The sequence below is a fragment of the Balaenoptera physalus genome (genome assembly GCF_965194825.1).
Source record: "Balaenoptera physalus genome assembly, chromosome: 18".
Classification (NCBI taxonomy): domain Eukaryota; kingdom Metazoa; phylum Chordata; class Mammalia; order Artiodactyla; family Balaenopteridae; genus Balaenoptera; species Balaenoptera physalus.
This window is the reverse complement of record NC_138899.1, coordinates 1,802,115-1,818,862: the sequence shown is the minus strand read 5'-3', so window position 1 is coordinate 1,818,862 and position 16,748 is coordinate 1,802,115. Positions and strand designations below refer to the sequence as shown.

The 16,748-nt window shown below is 49.6% G+C and overlaps 1 long non-coding RNA gene across 1 annotated transcript in view; it reads right to left on the bottom strand.

The window, feature by feature from the left end:
• The window catches only part of LOC309647523, a 269,604-nt gene extending 253,559 nt beyond the window's left edge, over positions 1-16,045 (bottom strand). Inside the window, exon 1 of the long non-coding RNA XR_014256141.1 lies at positions 16,015-16,045. This is a non-coding gene — a long non-coding RNA (uncharacterized lncRNA). The remainder of the gene's footprint in view (positions 1-16,014) is intronic.
• Positions 16,046-16,748: the final 703 nt, after the last annotated feature.

The following is a 16,748-nucleotide window of genomic DNA, read 5'->3' as shown; positions in this document are numbered from 1 at the left end:
TGGAGGATTTCTACTGTTAGTATTTTGTTCGAGACGTAATTTCTCCTATTACTTAAAAGATTATTAAATAATGTTTTAAAAATCTAAAGGTAAAATACATTCACTCTTAGGTAATGGTTTACATGACACATTTTTTTGGAACTGGATACCGCTCTTGTTTTTACTAAAAAATGCATAGAAACAGCTTTAAATAGAGTCTTGGCACCAGCCTTGTAAAATATTTTACTGTGTGCACAGGATAGGAGTGCATTTTCCTTTACGTATTTCAGTGTGGTAGTTTTTCTTCCCCTGCCAAGCCCATCCACTTCTGGGTCTGTTGTTAGCAATGTCAGAAGCTGCAGGGCTGGAACTGGGTGGGGGTGGAGGGATTTTTCCATTCTGAGTGCCGTTGCACTTCCAGCTTTTGCAAATAGATGGCACTTTTGACTTACCCAAGAACAGCCTGACCAGAGCTTCGCACAAGGAGCACTTACAATAGTCTGTATAAGTCACACATGTATTTGCTACTATTCACGTGGAGGCTGGAGAGATTAAAATTAAGCCTCTCCGAAGACAGCAGTATTGCATCTCTCTTAACTGCTAAAACCTTACACACACAACAACCCCAGGTATGAAAATTAGCACATTTTATTATCTGTTTCTATGATTTCTATTCTGCATTGGTGCATGGCGATCTTTGATCCGGAAAAGCAAAAGAAAATGGTGTAATGAAAGTTTGATTGGAAATAGCATTGTCTGTGGCTGTGAATGTTTTTAGTGACTAATTTCTTACAAAAGGCCCTTGTGAATATCTTGGTTTCCTCTCCTTTTCTACCATCCGCACACGTGTGTGCAGGCGCGTGCGCACGTGCACACACACACACACACACAGAGGAGGTTTACAGCCCCTCACACATACACTGAGGGGAAAAAAATCCGGCTGTTGTCTTGCAAGTGTTACTTATCATATTAATTAAAATCTGGTGACACGATAACACCACCAGCTGTGTGGGAAAGCGAGGGAAATTAACAAACGTTTGATTTGTTGTCTTGCTAATGTGACACTTATTATACAGGTCAGAGTAAAACAATACCTCAGCCAAAATATGCTAATGTGTGCGGAACTGTTGCAGTTGTAAAAACACTGGTGTTTATTATAATGAAGCAAAATAGCACATTACCTTTAAGAGAATGAAGTGATCTTTGAATCTAATGGCATAACTAAAATTTTAAACATTAAGTTGTTGGAAGTAAAAAAATGCATTTAAAAACTTCTCCTTCGTAAGTTTTGAAAAAACAATATGAGAACTTGTTTTAAGTAGTTTGAGTTCCAATAAAACACATTTGCTGTTTCGTGTTGAAAGTAGTTTTATTAGGGTAAGAGACAGTGAATTCTATGGAACATGAGCAAATTGCAAATGCTGTTGGTGCTTTATCATCAGTTAGTCAAATGCATAAAGATGGGGGTGGTTTAAAATTGGGTATGACTTACAGAGAAATAGTAAATTCACTTATTCATCATGGAGTTTATAAATGCTCCTACTAAGAATAACAGTTGAAATTTAAAAAAAAATAGTATAAAACAGTATAGTACAAAAGAGTATAACTTTAAAGGAATTTGTTACTGCTACATGCCCCCTTCTTCCTCATTTGGCTCCACCCACCCCCATCCTGCAATTAAAAAAAAAAAAAGCACACTTTTTCAAAACACTAGGCAAACTTTTTCCCTCCTCCATCACATTCTGAATCAGCAGTTAGAACCCGTGTCTATATGTCCGGGCTGGGGTGGGGGGGTGGAAAAAAAGAAAGATAATTCATATCATACATGCCTTGGAGATCATATTCAGCATTTTGCATCTACATTCTCACAAGAATATCTGATTTTTACCTTCCTCAGCACTTTCTCATCCCAGCACTGTATCTTTTCCTTCCTTCCTTCCTTCCTCCCCTTCCGGTGTTTGATCATGGGGTATATGAAGTCAAACATTTGTTTGACAATCTTTGATGGCAGATTATGTAGATTTTGCCCAAGAGAACACCAGTCATTGGGAACTGAATTTTGAACGAGCCATGTAGATCAAGGGTCAGTCAGATGGCGGGGTCAGACGGGGTGGGGACCACTTCCCAGGTGGGAGCATGACGGTGGGAGACCAGGAAGGGTCAGGTGCTCCCAGAACAGCCAAGCTGTGTGCAGATTCAGAACCTCTTGCTTCCCTTGGGGCCCTGTCCTTTGAAGTGTGAATACTTTCCATAAAATGGGTCTAGAAGCCACGTGAGGTGTTGTGCGGTTCCCTGCGAGGCCACCTTGAGTCTCAGCACACCCTGTGGGTCTCCACCGTGATGAATACAGTTTCTAACTTGCGTCACTGTGGCTTCCTTTGGCAGGGGAAAAATTGTTTTGTATCTGTTTATCACAATATCCTGAATAATTTCATTCAAAAAGCAAAGGGTTGATAATTAAGTCAAAATGGCAATTTCCGAATGCCGAGGGCTCTGGTACGGTTTGGGCTCTAAGTTGTAACTTTAGAAATGCTGCAATAACACTTGGCTTTCGAGCTACGTATTCGAGCTCCACTGAGAGGGACCCTTGTCGCTGATTAAATCTATATAAATAAACACGTCTGCTTCTGTGGAGAACACAGCGCGATTAGGTTCAAAATATGATACTGTGTACACATATTCTCAGCCATTAGGAGGTAATTTTCAGCTCTGTTCAAATTGACAGAGCACAGAGAGGTTAGCTCGCCAACAAAACTTCCTTTTCTCTAAATCCAGTAGCTTTAATTAAGCCTGCACGACAGAACGGTCATTTCAAAATACAAAGACGTTTAACTCTGGCAGAAAAAAATAGTTTATTTAGCTTTGAATGGATTTTTTTTGGGCTTTGAAGAGCTTGTTTTTTCCCAAACATTAAATTATTAATGAAAGAGCAAAAGCAATAAATCGGGGACAATAATAAATGTTAGAGTCATGGCTGCCAGATACACACTGGAAGCAGAAGAAAATTTCCAGTATTCTTTAGGTTTTTTCCCTCGCGCCCTGGGAGATATGTATAGATTCAGCGAGCAAGCTTTTGTGTAAACTTCCCACCTCGGGCTAACCTGGAGCAGACCCAGAATACGTTCAGTCACACTGAGGAGAACCAAATCAATAACAGAGATATCCAGAGGACGATTTGAATCTATTACATAAATGTCATCCAAACACCATTATATATATTAAAAAAAACACTTAACGTTGATGAAAAATCAAGGTATGTTATTCTATTAGGGTAAGATGATTGAACTGGGAAATACAGCATTCAGGCAGCATTATTAAATAGTTTCCGAGTCTGATCTCGTCAGCAGGCCCCTTGCCTACCCCCACGAGGAAGCCAAAGAAAAGAAAAACCTATTTGCAGTGGTCATCGGAGTAAGGTGAGCCCTCGGCATCATAAGACAGGCTGATCTGTCGAGGCTGTGTTAGAATTTACGAATGTATGTGAAAGCCAATGGCTGGTTAATATTATCTGTTTAAAAAAAAATAATTGCAAATCAGCCGGAGGACGGCTGTTGAGACTTTGGATGTCTCTCTGCTCACCTTACGCGTGTGCTTTTCTCAAGGTGCCCAGCCAGAAACCCTCGGGAATATTCCAGGGTAGGAAGTGTGCAGATTCACCTTAGAAAGGAAGGACCTGGCAAGTTTTTGACCACATCTTGTGACCGATAAACACCGTCATGGCCGAATGTGTGGAGCTACCAATAATAGCTGTAACCGGCATATTTGCATCATGTGTTTTACACTCTTTCTCCATCTCGGGAGGGAAAACCAGCAGCCTCAGGCTGATGTATGCCCCGATCTGAAAGAATTTTGTCAACTGGAGAGAGCCCTTGCTTTTGCGCGTGTGTCTGTCTTCTTTTCTAACATTCTCCCCGTCTTGTTATTCACCCTCCCTCGGCCTTCCAGGCCCCCTCTTTGACCCAACTCAATTAACTGCAGCGAAGGCCGCCCGCTTTTAGAGCGCTTTGTTCTGCACTCCACCTTGCTTCTCAGGGAGCTGTTAAGATCCGGCTACTGTACCTCCTTCTAATTACACGAATCTGTGTAATTGTGCTCACATTCATTTGAATTGTTCTTTGCATGAGACCTAAAACAGTTCCTTCTCATGACACAGCGGATTGGGTTGTGGTTTTCAATCTGCCTAAAGACTTGGGAAAACTATGATGTGAAAATGGACACTGTCCCAAGCTCTGGTCCTTGCCGTGGTAGCCGTTCGTCTCACAGGGCAGCTACATGCTGCAGTTCTTGGAGCTACAGTGTGCTATTTTGCTTTGATCCCATTTAAAACTGTATAGAACAGACGAGCAGGTGACACAAACCTGCTTTGGTGGAAATATGCCTCTTGTATAATTGAGAAACGTGTAATTCTGTCGTTCCCTTACCCAGAAGTGAGATAAGGAAACATTTCTGACTTTCTGAATGTTAACTTTTGCTATTCCGTCTGCCTTGGTAACTGCCTAGCCCTGAACTAACCTCCTTGTGTTTCAACGGTAGTTAAAATAAGCATTATCCCGGTGGCCCTGCTCCTGTGCCGTGGCAATGTGGCATTAATATTTATTTCCTCTAATTCTCCACAAATACTGGGGAGGGTGTGGTGTAAAGAAAAGAAATTCAAAATATACCATTTGGATTTTAAAGACAGTTTTTGAAAAAGAGCAATTTCCATATATCAACACTTTTTGGTGTGATCCATGAAACATTTTGATATGATTTAGCAAAAACAGTTTTTGCATCAGGAACGTTCTAGCTACCTCATCTGCATATGTAAAGAATGCAAAATGGAATCACATTAGGTATAAATTCAATGCAAAAAAAGACGCGCTTCGTTAATGCAACATTACGTAGGAAATTCAAATGCCCCAAAGTCATAAAAGCCAGCGTTCAGGTTCTCACAGCAATTACAGCTGGGTGGCTTTGCATGGTTGGCATTGTGTGTGTGCTGTGAGGTTTCCACCTTGAGAGGGAAGCTTTGGCTCTTTGCTCAGCCCAACAATCGCAGGAAGGAAGGACTGGGGACAATGAATAAATTGCAAAATGTGATTTTTCTCAGTCGAATCATAGTTTGTATTTCCAAACTGAAACTATGGGTAGATGGATCTTTCCTTATGAGAAGAAATGCCCGTTATGACACTGGGTAGAATATAAGCCACAGGACAAAATGGACGAGTTCCTCTCTCTCCAAGAGAAAACGCAGACTCTGGTTGGGGTGTGATGCCTGGCCTTGATTCTCTGTCCAAACCGAGTGAATGTTGTGATTCTCTGGTAAGGTCCTTGAGGAAGGCTGTTGCCTTGTTAACAGATGGTTTGTAAACAGGTTCACCAGGCCCCCTGAGGTCACGCGTCGCCTATAGCACAGCCCCTTCGGGTGCTGTCCCTGCCCTAGAACTGAAACGTATGAGACGCTCAGGTGGGGCGGAGCAGTGGACCGTTAGGACAATCTGTGCCATCTCATGTGGTCTTCACCCTACTCACGTTTCCATTTCAAACCTGGGGAAACTGAGACCTAGGGGCTGTGGAACGTTTCGGGGACATTATCCAGCGGGCCAGGATTTGATCTCAGGGCTATCACGTCTCCTTTGTGCTGCAAGATTCTCCCTCCCTGTCCTCCTCCTACCCTTCCCCCTCCCCCCTCCTCTCCCGTCATCCTCTTCCTCTTCCTCCTCCTCCTCATACATTCAGACGGTGCTTTTTGAAAGCATCATAAAAGGCTTTCTGCTCTGACTCCGTGGTAACTAGAAGGTATTGTTACTCTCATTTTTGACTTATCCAAGATCACGGCTGAACCAGCCTTGAATGTCTGAGTTCTGACTCTAAATTCCTCCTGCTTTCAGCCTCCTGCTTGCAGGTGACAAATGGTACCTTTGTTTTGCAGAGGTGGGATCTGGAAGGCTCACGGCAGATTCGGGTGGGAGCAAGGGTAAGGGAACTGCAGTGTTTAAACACCTGTCTCACGTGGACTTGAGCCCAGCTGCTCAGAAGGGACCTCGTAACTGCTCTGGAGAATTCCATCTTCTTTTACAACTTCTCCGAGGTGCCGAGAGGGAAAGGCCTGCACGCCCACATCAGGGAGAAGCTAGGGGGCCCCTGGAGCTTGCAGGTGATTGAAATCCTCCGGAGAGCCCTGCAACCTCAGGTTCGGATGCTCGGACAGTTCTTTCCCTGGAGGGAAGCCACGCTCCCCACTAGCAGATTAAGGGCAGGTGGGGATCCAGAGGTTGATGCCAGCAGATCTTCATGCTGCCCGGTGAACTGCTTGCAGCTCCCGCTGAGCCGAGCTGCCGGCTACCGGAATCCTGGCCTCTCTCCCCACTTCCCCTGCATCCCGGCCGTTCTAGCCCATTCCGCTCAGCCCTCCACACCGAGCCCTGGTTCTGTGCTCAGTTCCGAGGGGCGTGGGGAATGCCTGCTGCCGGTGTGTGCGGGGTTACTCTCTCAGATTCTTCACGGTGCCGGATTTCACGAGCAGACTTCCCTTTGCTGACTCCGACCACCGGGCACAGCATCTTGGCTGCATTTTTCCGGTGGCAGAGACTCACTTCTGGGTGGAAGAGAACGGAGTCGAGGGTCAGAAAACCCTCACCTTCTCCAAAACCAGCAGCCAACGAGCCACAAGACCCTGATACCCTCCCTGGCGCTGGGCTTCTAAACATGGAGCCCGCAAGGCCACCTCCTTCACCTCATGGCCCACGTAACCTCTGCTACCTCTGCAGCCACTAAAAAACGTTTTAAAAAGCGTGTGCAGCTCAGGGGAGCCGAGGAAAGACAAGCATCCCTGCGTGACCCTGAGTGAGCAGGTAACCTCTCCCTGCACCTGGTCTCCAGCGGAAGAGAACACAGGGAGATTGAGACCAGAGATCTCCCTGAGGACCCACCCAGATGGGTGTCATTTGTGGAGGGATTCAGGCCTCCGACTGGGGGGTGAGGCAAAATCATGGGGAAGCTGTGGGAATTTGGGGGCATGAATAACGGAAGTGTAAAGTCAGTTGGTCTGGGTGACATCCGAGAAGCACAGGGGGCCTTAGAGGCAGGCTGGTATTTACAAAGCGAGCCTTTCATTCCTTCTCTTCCTTCCACCCTCCCGGGAAGCCACGAAGATATGGAGATCCCACTCCACCCCATCCCACCCCTGGAAGAGATGCTATATGAGCATTTTTGTGTTCTTTTGTTTTAAAAATTATCATGCCAAAAAGTTAGTTTTTTTTCTCCCCCGTTTGGTGTACGGAGCTATGAATTTTAACACAGGTGTGGATTCCCATAACCACCAGCACAGCCAGGATGCAGGACCATCCACTCCTCCAGGCTCCCTCATGCTGCCTCGGCAGTCACACCGATAGCATCCAGTGTCCCGGTGTTCCCGGGATGTGGGACTTTCAGCGCTGAAACTGGGAAAGTCCCAGGGAAACCAAAACAGGCGGTCACCCTACCACATCACCCCTGACTCTGGGAAGCACTGGCCTGTTTTCCGTCGTTAGTGATTTTTGGACAAGTTGAAATAAATTGGCTCGTCCAGTAACCTCTGGGGCTGTGTCTCTCAGCGTAGAGCCTCTGAGCTTCATCCAAGTGGTTCTGTCCCTTGGCGGGTGGCTCTCTGACCACGGACAGTATTATTCCCTGGTGTGGATGCACCGCACTTCGGTCGTCCACTCACCTGCTGAAGGACATGTGGATCGTTTCCAGCGTTTGGGTTTCACGGGTACAGCTGCTCAGAACACGAGGGCAGGTGGACGTGAGCGTTTGTTCTCGGGCGTCACATAGGAAGCGTGCTCAGCTTCCTAAGGTCGGCCGCACCAGCCCGCTTTCCCACCAGCCCTGCAGCAGCGTCCGGAGGCTCTGTTCCTGTGCTTTAAGCCCAAGGGGCAGCGCAACGCTCCTTCCTTCGGTGGCGCTCAGCTTGGGGCCACTGCCCCCGGGACACGGCCGTTGCGGTTGTCACGACTTGGCCCGTGCTCCCTGCACCTGGCGGGTAGAGGCCTGGAGTGCTGCTGAAACCCTGCAGCGCACAGCACGGCCCGCCGACAGGCCGTGTCCACCTGAACCGCGAGGGATGCCCCGGTTAAGGCAACCTCCACTCAGCCGAGCCCGCGGCCGCGCCGCTTGCCCACGATGAAACGGACACTTGCTCGGCCGGCCCTGCACGGTGTCGAAGGACAACGACCCCGTCAGCGCAGAGTGCCTGGCCCCCACCTGTGGGCCCCGTGAGGAGGACACGGGAGCCCCGCTGGGGCCTTCGGAGGATCCAGTGTGTCCTCAGCACCCTGGGAAGCTGCCCTTTCCACCTGCAGCCAACCAACCACGGATGGAAAATATTAGAAAGATAAATCCCAGAAAACTCCCCCAAGCAAACCCTGAATTTGGCACACGCATGTTATCGGCCCATTCGAGTGGGGCCTCAACAAGGGTCCTGCTGCCGGTGTCGTTGGAGCCAACAGGACGAGGCCGGGCTGGGTTCAGAAGCAAAGGGAAGCTTCCCTCTGTGCTCAGAGAATGGACGGGGGCCAGCAGGCTCTGGAGCACGTACTCCCCGCCGAAAGGCTCGCCTCGCGGCTGCTTTACGGCCCGGGCCCCCAGCGGTGGGCGGGGCGGGGTTCTCGCGGGGCGGGGCGGGGTTCTCGCGGGATGGGGCTGGGTTCTCGCGGGGTGGGGCGGGGTTCTCGCGGGGCGGGGCGGGGCGGGACGGGCGCAGGCGCAGTGCTCACGCCCAGCGCGGGGCGGGGCCCAGGTCTCTGCACGCGGCCCGCCGCCGCCATCTTGAGTCGCGGTGTGCGGCGCCCGCTGGGAACCGAGGGGTGGGCGCCGCCCTTCCACACCCGGAACTGAGGTCGCGGGGTGAGCCGGGAAGCTGCACTAAGCACAGAAGAGGACAAAAAGGTTAGACTTTATCTTATTGCCCAGATTCTGCTTTTATTCCCCGGGAATGGGCTTTGCAGGTGACAACTGGGCAAGTGTGTCTGTAGGATTTACATTGTATTTACAACTATTTACGGAGCGCTCACGTTGTATTAGGAATTGTAAGTAAGGCAGAGATGATTTCACGTCTGGTGGGGGGAGCGGGATGTGCTAGGTTCTCTGCAAATACTACATGTTATACCAGGGCCTAGAGCGTCCGCGGATTTTGGTGTTCGCGGGGCTCCTGGACCCAGTCGCGCTCGGCCGCCGAGGGCCGACTGTGGACACACGCGGTGCTGTCCTGGGGCTGAAGGAAACGTGTGATCAGGGTCCTATCCCAGGCTGCTCTCTCCCCACTACTGCCCCGTTCACATCACTGCGGATGCTGGGCTCTGGGGCCCGGCCTCCTCCCGCTGCCCTGTCCACCGGCTGCTGGTGGGGACACTCGCGCCCACACCCGGAGTGCTACCACCTCCCGACGCCGGGGGACTGTCCCGCCCACCCCGTCTTCTTATCTTCGAGGCTCCCACGTTCTACCAGCTTCTTCAAGTGCCAGACATGCCATAACCCTCCCGCGTGGTCCCCTTTCTGCATCCCGCGCCCTGCACCCCCCCAGGGCCCGCAGGGTCTCACCCCCCCCCCCCCGCCGCGCCCCCTCCCATCCCTGGGCCTGGGCGGCCTCCTGGAACCTCTCCTTCCTTCTCCCTCCGCCAGGCCTCGTGGCCGATGCTCCCGGGAGCGGAGAGGTCGCTTCTCTCTCGGATTCTGTCCGCTGCCGTCTCTGGAGCCCCCGTGCCGGGGGCCCCCGGCGGAGAGATGGCAGCGCCGGCAGCGGGGGGTAGGGGGGTGGGGTAGGGCTCCAGTGTCCGAGGAGACAGAGCTCTTTTGTCAAGTGACAGTGGGGTGACGCGGTTCCTGTTTCATCTATTATTGATACCATATAATCTTTAAAATAAATTCTAACTGACAAAAGTGGACAGGAGGCTGGGAGTCGGGTTTAGCCTCTGAAGGACCAGTCAGCTGGGTTGGGAGGGGCTTCGGGGGAAGGGGCGGGCGAGCCCTGGAGCAGAATCCCTTTCCCGGTGGTGGCTGAGAAAGAAGAGGAAACCATAATAAAATAACAAAAGCAGACGCTTACCTAGACGGAGCAGGGCTGGGAGGAGCCTACAGGCTTAACTTCAAAAAAAAAATTTAATTATAATTTTTAAACAAAAATTAATTCAAATTTTAATCTAAGTAAAGTGGATGGAATACTGCGAGACAAACATTTTGAGGACACGTAGTAAACTTTGGCACATCAATCCCTGCAAAGGCCCAGAATGGGAGGCATTTTGAGGCCATGCGGGGGTTTTGTGTTAATATGTGGAATATTCTGGATTTCTCAGATCTTCTTCACTCTCCAGCCAGGGATCCCATGGATATGGAAAGTGGCCCAGGGGCTTCTTTTTTGTTTTTTTGTTTTTTGGTTGCGTTGGGTCTTCTTTGTTGCTGCGCGCAGGCTTTCTCTAAGTTGCTGCTAGCAGGGGCTACTCTTTGTTGCGGTGCGTGGGCTTCTTATTGCGGTGGCTTCTCTTGTTGCGGAGCAGGAGCTCTAGGCGCGCGGGCTTCAGTACTTGTGGCATGTGGGCTCAGTAGTTGTGAAGCACGGGCTTAGCTGCTCTGCGGCATGTGGGATCTTCCCGGACCAGGGCTCAAACCCGTGTCCCCTGCACTGGCAGGGGGATTCTTAACCACTGCGCCACCAGGGAAGTCCCCCAGTGGCTTCTTAATTGTTGTGTAAAACGTAGCCAAAAATTAACAAAAGTAGCCAAAGGGGGAAAAAAAAAAAAAGATGGGGTATCTCAATGTTCTTCCCTAAAATGGAATTGCTTCCCTGCATTTTTAGTCAGCGTAACGTGGGCATTGGAAAGAAAAGCAAGTCTATTTATCTTTTAGAGGCTGATCAGTGGTAAAATAATTCACTTAAGGATTTTGAACCAGAGGAGTGCACTGAAACAACAGGTATTATATTTACTAAACATGTAGGCGAGAGCTGATTAAATCAGCAAGGAAGAGAAAAATTTTTGGAGGAGATAAACACAGGTCAGGAATCTCCTCCAAGTCCCCTTGGTTCGGCTAAAATGTATGCGCTTGAATGTCTGGTAGGATCAGTTCGAGCTGGTTTCTGAAACAGCCGGTACACACTCACCAGGCCGCAGCACTCGTGTTTTCAGACACGGGTAACTGAGAAGACAGGACTCACCGTTTGGTGCCTAAGGCTTTACGTACTGAATCCAATCACTTATGTTTTTTTCCTTGAAAAATGTAATTTTTAAATAACAGCATATTTATTCATTTGATTGTAATTTCCAATGATAACCAAAGCGACATCCAATTTAGAAGGCCATGCCAAGTGATCCAAATACCTAAGTGCCCTTGTAATTAAATTTACTTTATCAAGCGCTGCTTAATTGACCGTTGACTCTCTCTCAGCTGCCCGGGGGCACCCGCAGCTTCCAGCTGGCTGTGCAGCCCCTTATCAAGGGCGGCTGGTGGGGGTCTCTACCTCCGCCTGCTGTGCTCAGGTCCCCTCGGGGGCTCCCCAGGCACGGGGGAGCAGTGGGCGGGGCGCCATCTGCCCGGCCGTGGTGGGCTGCACGTGGGGGCCCGTCCTCGTGGAAGCTGGCGCGTCTGCTCCTGGGGAGGCCGGGCGGTGGGATGTCCAGCAGGACAGGAGGAGCATGTGGGGGGCGGGGGGACAGACAGGCCCTGAGCCGTGCTAAGAATTTTTATTTTATCCGAGAGCAGCGGCCGCCACTGACACGTTTCGGGGTTGGGAAGGCCCTGGTGAGGTACGCTTTCCTTCTTTCTTTTATTTTTTGAGAGATTGCGTTGGCCAGTTGTGGAAATTGAACTGGAGGACACCAAAAGCGGACGCTTGTTTCTGGGTCCTTCTCTGGATTTTGCAAGCATGGCCGAGCACCGTGCTTCTCTCTGGCCTCAGTCTTTGACTTACGGCTCAAAGAAAACTCAACATCCCTTCATGAGCCAGGGAGTCCCTAAAACCGTGCGTCTGTGGCTCAGACTTCAGTGCATGTCGGGCATCCTGGGTGCATGTGGGCCCTGGACCAGCCCCGGGGTCTGCTGGTCAGTGGCTCTTGTGTGGAGGCCTGGACAAGGGGGCTGTTCTGTTCTCGACGAGGTGTCCTGGAGCCTCACTTTAGGCTGGACAAGGGAGCTTGGGAAAATAGGTTGACAGAAATAAAGCTACCTGTCCCCCCATCACCACAGCCTCAGAACCACTGCCACGTCTGGGCGGAAAGCAGGGAGGCCGCAGCCCCCAGTACTGCACGGTGGTCCCCTGGCATTAGAAGGATCCAGGGTCAGCCCGTGCTGTGCCGCTGTGAGACCCTTGGAGGTCAGGCCTCTTTGCTGGCTCTCTGCTGGCTAACAGTTCCTAGAGCAACTAAAATCATTGCCTCATCTACACACAGGGTTCATTGAAAGGTCTGACATAATCTCGAGAACAAGTATTCAACGTTCAAAACAGATTAATCATATTATGTCCAGGATACCTTAGTAACCTCTTGAGAGAAAGATTTGGTTTGAGAGGGGAATGGAAATATGTGTCTGCACATGTGTGTACATGCATGTGTATAAACGTGTGCATGTGCACAATATGCGTGCAAGCGTGTGCATACATTTATGTGCACGTGTGTACGTACATGCACGAGTGTGTACACATGTAAGTGTGGGCATATGCATACACGTAAGTGTATGTGTGCTCTGTGCAGCATGTGTGTACACACATGTGATTATAGATGAAGAAATAACGGGAGGGACCCAGGCCGGGGCAGTGGTGGTGAGTCTGGTAGTTTCTTAGCGTCCGCCTTGCAAGGAGCCCAGTGCTTTGACGATGTTGTTTTGGACCCGAGTGTAGCTGCTGATGGATGACGGTTTGCTGTCAATTGTCCTCGTGGTGATTTTGGCAGGTGGCGAAGCCAGGGGCTGGGCAGGTTAAGTGGCCCGACTGGGGCGAGGCCCGAGGCCGAGACGGTGGGGTGGTGCCTTCCTGCTCTGGCCCTCTCTGCAGAGCCCTGTGCCACCAGCATGTGACCTTGCTGTCTGAAGGGCAGCGTTTACTCACTCGTCACAACGCTTGAGGATAACTGCCATCGACTCGGCAGTTAGCCTCATGGCACTCGGCTGTGGGGAGCACATGAGACCCGGTTCCTGTGGGGACCACGCTCTCTGTGAAGGAGACAGACACGCTCAGAGCAGGCCATGGCAGCAGACCCACGGCTGTGGGTAAACTTCTGGACCTTCAGGGACGGTTTCCCAAAATGACATTAGGTCAGGGGAGGTGAGTTCGTGAAGCAGAAAGTGGTAGATTCATGGAAAATAATTGCTCTTTAATTTCTGGAATGTGGATTAGAATTAGGTCCTCTCTTTTAAATGACACTTGGCATTTTATGTTGAAATATTTTGGGCAGACATACAAAAAGAAGACATTATGCTGCAAATGCCATGTGCCTATCACCAACCATAACAAGTAAGCCACCACAGACGGTCCCTCTGAGTCTCTGCTCTCCTTCCCCAGAGGTAACTGCTATCCTGAATTGGATGTTTTTAAGACCAAAATGCAGTATTAACATGCAGTTAGGAAATACTATGTAAATAGAAGCACAGATATTTTTGTGCTTCTTGGTGGTGCTCAGCGTCATGTTTTAGAGACTCACTCATTGTGGCAGGTAGCTTTAGCTTGCTCATTTCACTGGTCTAGTTTTCCATCCTACGAATGGGCCACAGCTTGTTTCTCAATCGGCTAATTGATGGACATATAGGTAGTTCCAACTTTTTGCCAGTATCAGCAGTGCTGTTTTGAGTAGCTTTGTATGTACAAGTGAGTTTTGCTGGGTATAAAACTACACGAATTGCCGGGTCTTGGGGATGTACCTTTTCACCTTTTCTGAATATCACCTCTGTTCTCTAAATCCTTGGGAGAACTTCACTGCTGGACAGTTTGCTACACATCCTCACTGGAGTGTCCCGTACGTCTTACCCTGTCAGATGAGTAATCTCACCAGCTGTGGGCACCAGGGACCCTATTCCCAGTCAACACCGAAGGCTGGTGGCTCGTGAAAATCCATCTCACAACAAACAATATGATACTCAACTTTCAAACCAGTGAAAGATCCTGGGCCACATCACTGCCACTCTCTCTCTTCCAAAGTGGTTCACGTGGGTGGGAAAGAATGTGAGTGCAAAATGGAAATCAGGACTGTAATCCCTCAGAGTTCATAGTCGTTTGTTGGAAACATCCTAGTAGAAAGCTGTCTTCATTGTAAATATTCTTAAATACAGTCACATGTGGGGATGTTACTGTTAATCAGGTTAAAGGGGGCTCCGTAGACCCATCATCCCCTTGGTGGATGGACATTTTTCTGCGAACAACAAAAAAAATACCACTCCTGGGTATATATTGGGAAAAGACAAACACTCTAATTCAAAAAGATATATGCACCCCAGTGTTCACAGAAGCTGTATTCACAATAGCCAAGACATGGAAGCAAACTAAATGTCCATTGGCAGATGAACGGATAAAGAAGATGTGGTACGTACATACAGTGGAATACTACTCAGCCATACAAATGAAGGAAATAATGCCATTTGCAGCAACATGGGCGGACCTAGAGATTACCATACCAAGTGAAGTAAGTCAGACAGAAAAAGACAAATATCATATGATGTCACTTACATGTGGAATCTAAAAAATAATACAAATGAACGTATTTACAAAATAGAAGTAGACTTCAGACATAGAGAACAGACTTGTGGTTACCAAAGGGGAAAGGAGGGTAGGGATAAATTAGGAGTTTGAGATTAACATATACACACTGCTATATATAAACTAGATGAACAAGGACCTACTATATAGCACAGGGAACTATACTCAATATCTTACAACCTATAATGGAAAGGAATCTGAAAGAGAATGTATAAAATATTTTTTAAAATATATATATCTAAAAAACTGAATTATTTTGCTGTACACCTGAAACTAACACAACATTGTAAATCAACTATACTTCAATTAAAAAACACAAGAAAAGAAAAAGCTTAGTGGTCTGATGTAGTTTAGTAAGATCAATATCCTCGTTACATGAAAGTGCCTCTCCAATAACGTAGCTTCCGGCTGAAATCTTGAGAATATGGTTTCACCAGTGGTGCCGCCTGGAGGTCGTGAAAACAGGCGAGTTTGGGAAGAGCCCTTGGAAGGTGGCCTGTGTGCGAGCTTGGATTTCTGCTTTGCTCTTTCAGTGCCGTGGTCTCCGTCCCGTTCTTCTTCCCTGTAGCCCACATTAACGAAGGGCTTTCCTCTATGGCTTTCCTGGGCAGAACCCAGACGACGTCCACTCAGCACTGATTGAGCGCCTTTTGTATGCCTGGCATCAGTACGTGCAAAGCTGTGGTGAATGTCAGAGCATCAGCTCCGGCTGGGGGTGAGGAGAGGCTGAGACGGTGCTGGCTTGCGACACCCACAGGCAGGGGCAGCGGGAGGTCAGGTGCCGGAGCAGGTTGCTGGCCGAGCTGGGTCACAGCCAGGGAAGAAGAGGGGGCAGTACAGCCGTGGTGGTGGGTGGACGGGGAAGGGAGGGGACATGGTTGGGGAACGGGCTTGCCTGGAGCAGAGGGCCTGTTTTGTAAGTAAAAATAAAAATCTAAAAATGAGGAACATAAAACCGAGGATGACTGTGGATGGGCGAAGGTGGTCATACCTTTGGCCTTTGGTTTCCAGTCTGACATTTACCTCTTGGTGAAGAAGTTAATTTTTTGCTTTCATGGATGCCACCCTCCGAGCAAGAGGTGGGTCTGTGTCCCCTCCCCTTGCCCTGGGTGGACCCCTGTGACTTCCGTGGCCAGCAGAGTAAGGTGCAGCGATGCCCGGGACTCCCAGGGATACATCATAGAAATGGTAAGCACTGCTGCCGTGCTCTTTTGGGATGCTCGCTCTTGGAAGCCCAAGCAAGTGTGGACGGGGCCATGTAGGGAAATGGGGTCCCTGCCCACGGCCCCAGCTGAGCCCTGGGCCTGCAGCAGCACCGCTTGCAGGCCATGCAGTTGAGCCACCTTTTTAAAAAAAAAAAAAATTTATTTATTTATTTATTTATTTATTTATTTATGGCTGTGTTGGGTCTTCGTTTCTGCGCGAGGGCTTTCTCTAGTTGCGGCGAGCAGGGGCCACTCTTCATCGCGGTGCGCGGGCCTGTCACTATCACGGCCTCTCTTGTTGCGGAGCACAGGCTCCAGACGCGCAGGCTCAGTAGTTGTGGCTCACGGGCCTAGTTGCTCCGCGGCATGTGGGATCTTCCCAGACCAGGGCTCGAACCCGTGTCCCCTGCATTGGCAGGCAGATTCTTAACCACTGCGCCAGCAGGGTAGCCCTGAGCCACCTTTGAAGTGAAGCATCCAGTCGCAGTCGGGCCGTCCCAGCTAAGGCCACACGGAGCAGGGGGCTGTCCCCCCCACCACGAGCTGCCCAAATGACAGGTTAATTAGCAAGGAAATTACTGTCGTCTTAGTAAATGTTGGGGTGGTTTTACCACGTTGCAATAGATAACTGACAAGATACCCTCCACTTTGCCCACCTCTGCTGACCTGTCCAGAGGTGGAGGCGGCGTGTGACCTCAGAGGCTTGTCCTGGTGGTGGCCTCTGTGCCATCGGCATGTCCACAGGAACCTCTGGGGTGGGGACCTGAGCACCGGCCAGGTGGTGCTGACCCGGGGACACACACCTCAGCCCAGATATCACTCTCTTCTAAGACCTGGAGCCCAGGGCTCACCAGCTTCAGTCTCTCTCAACC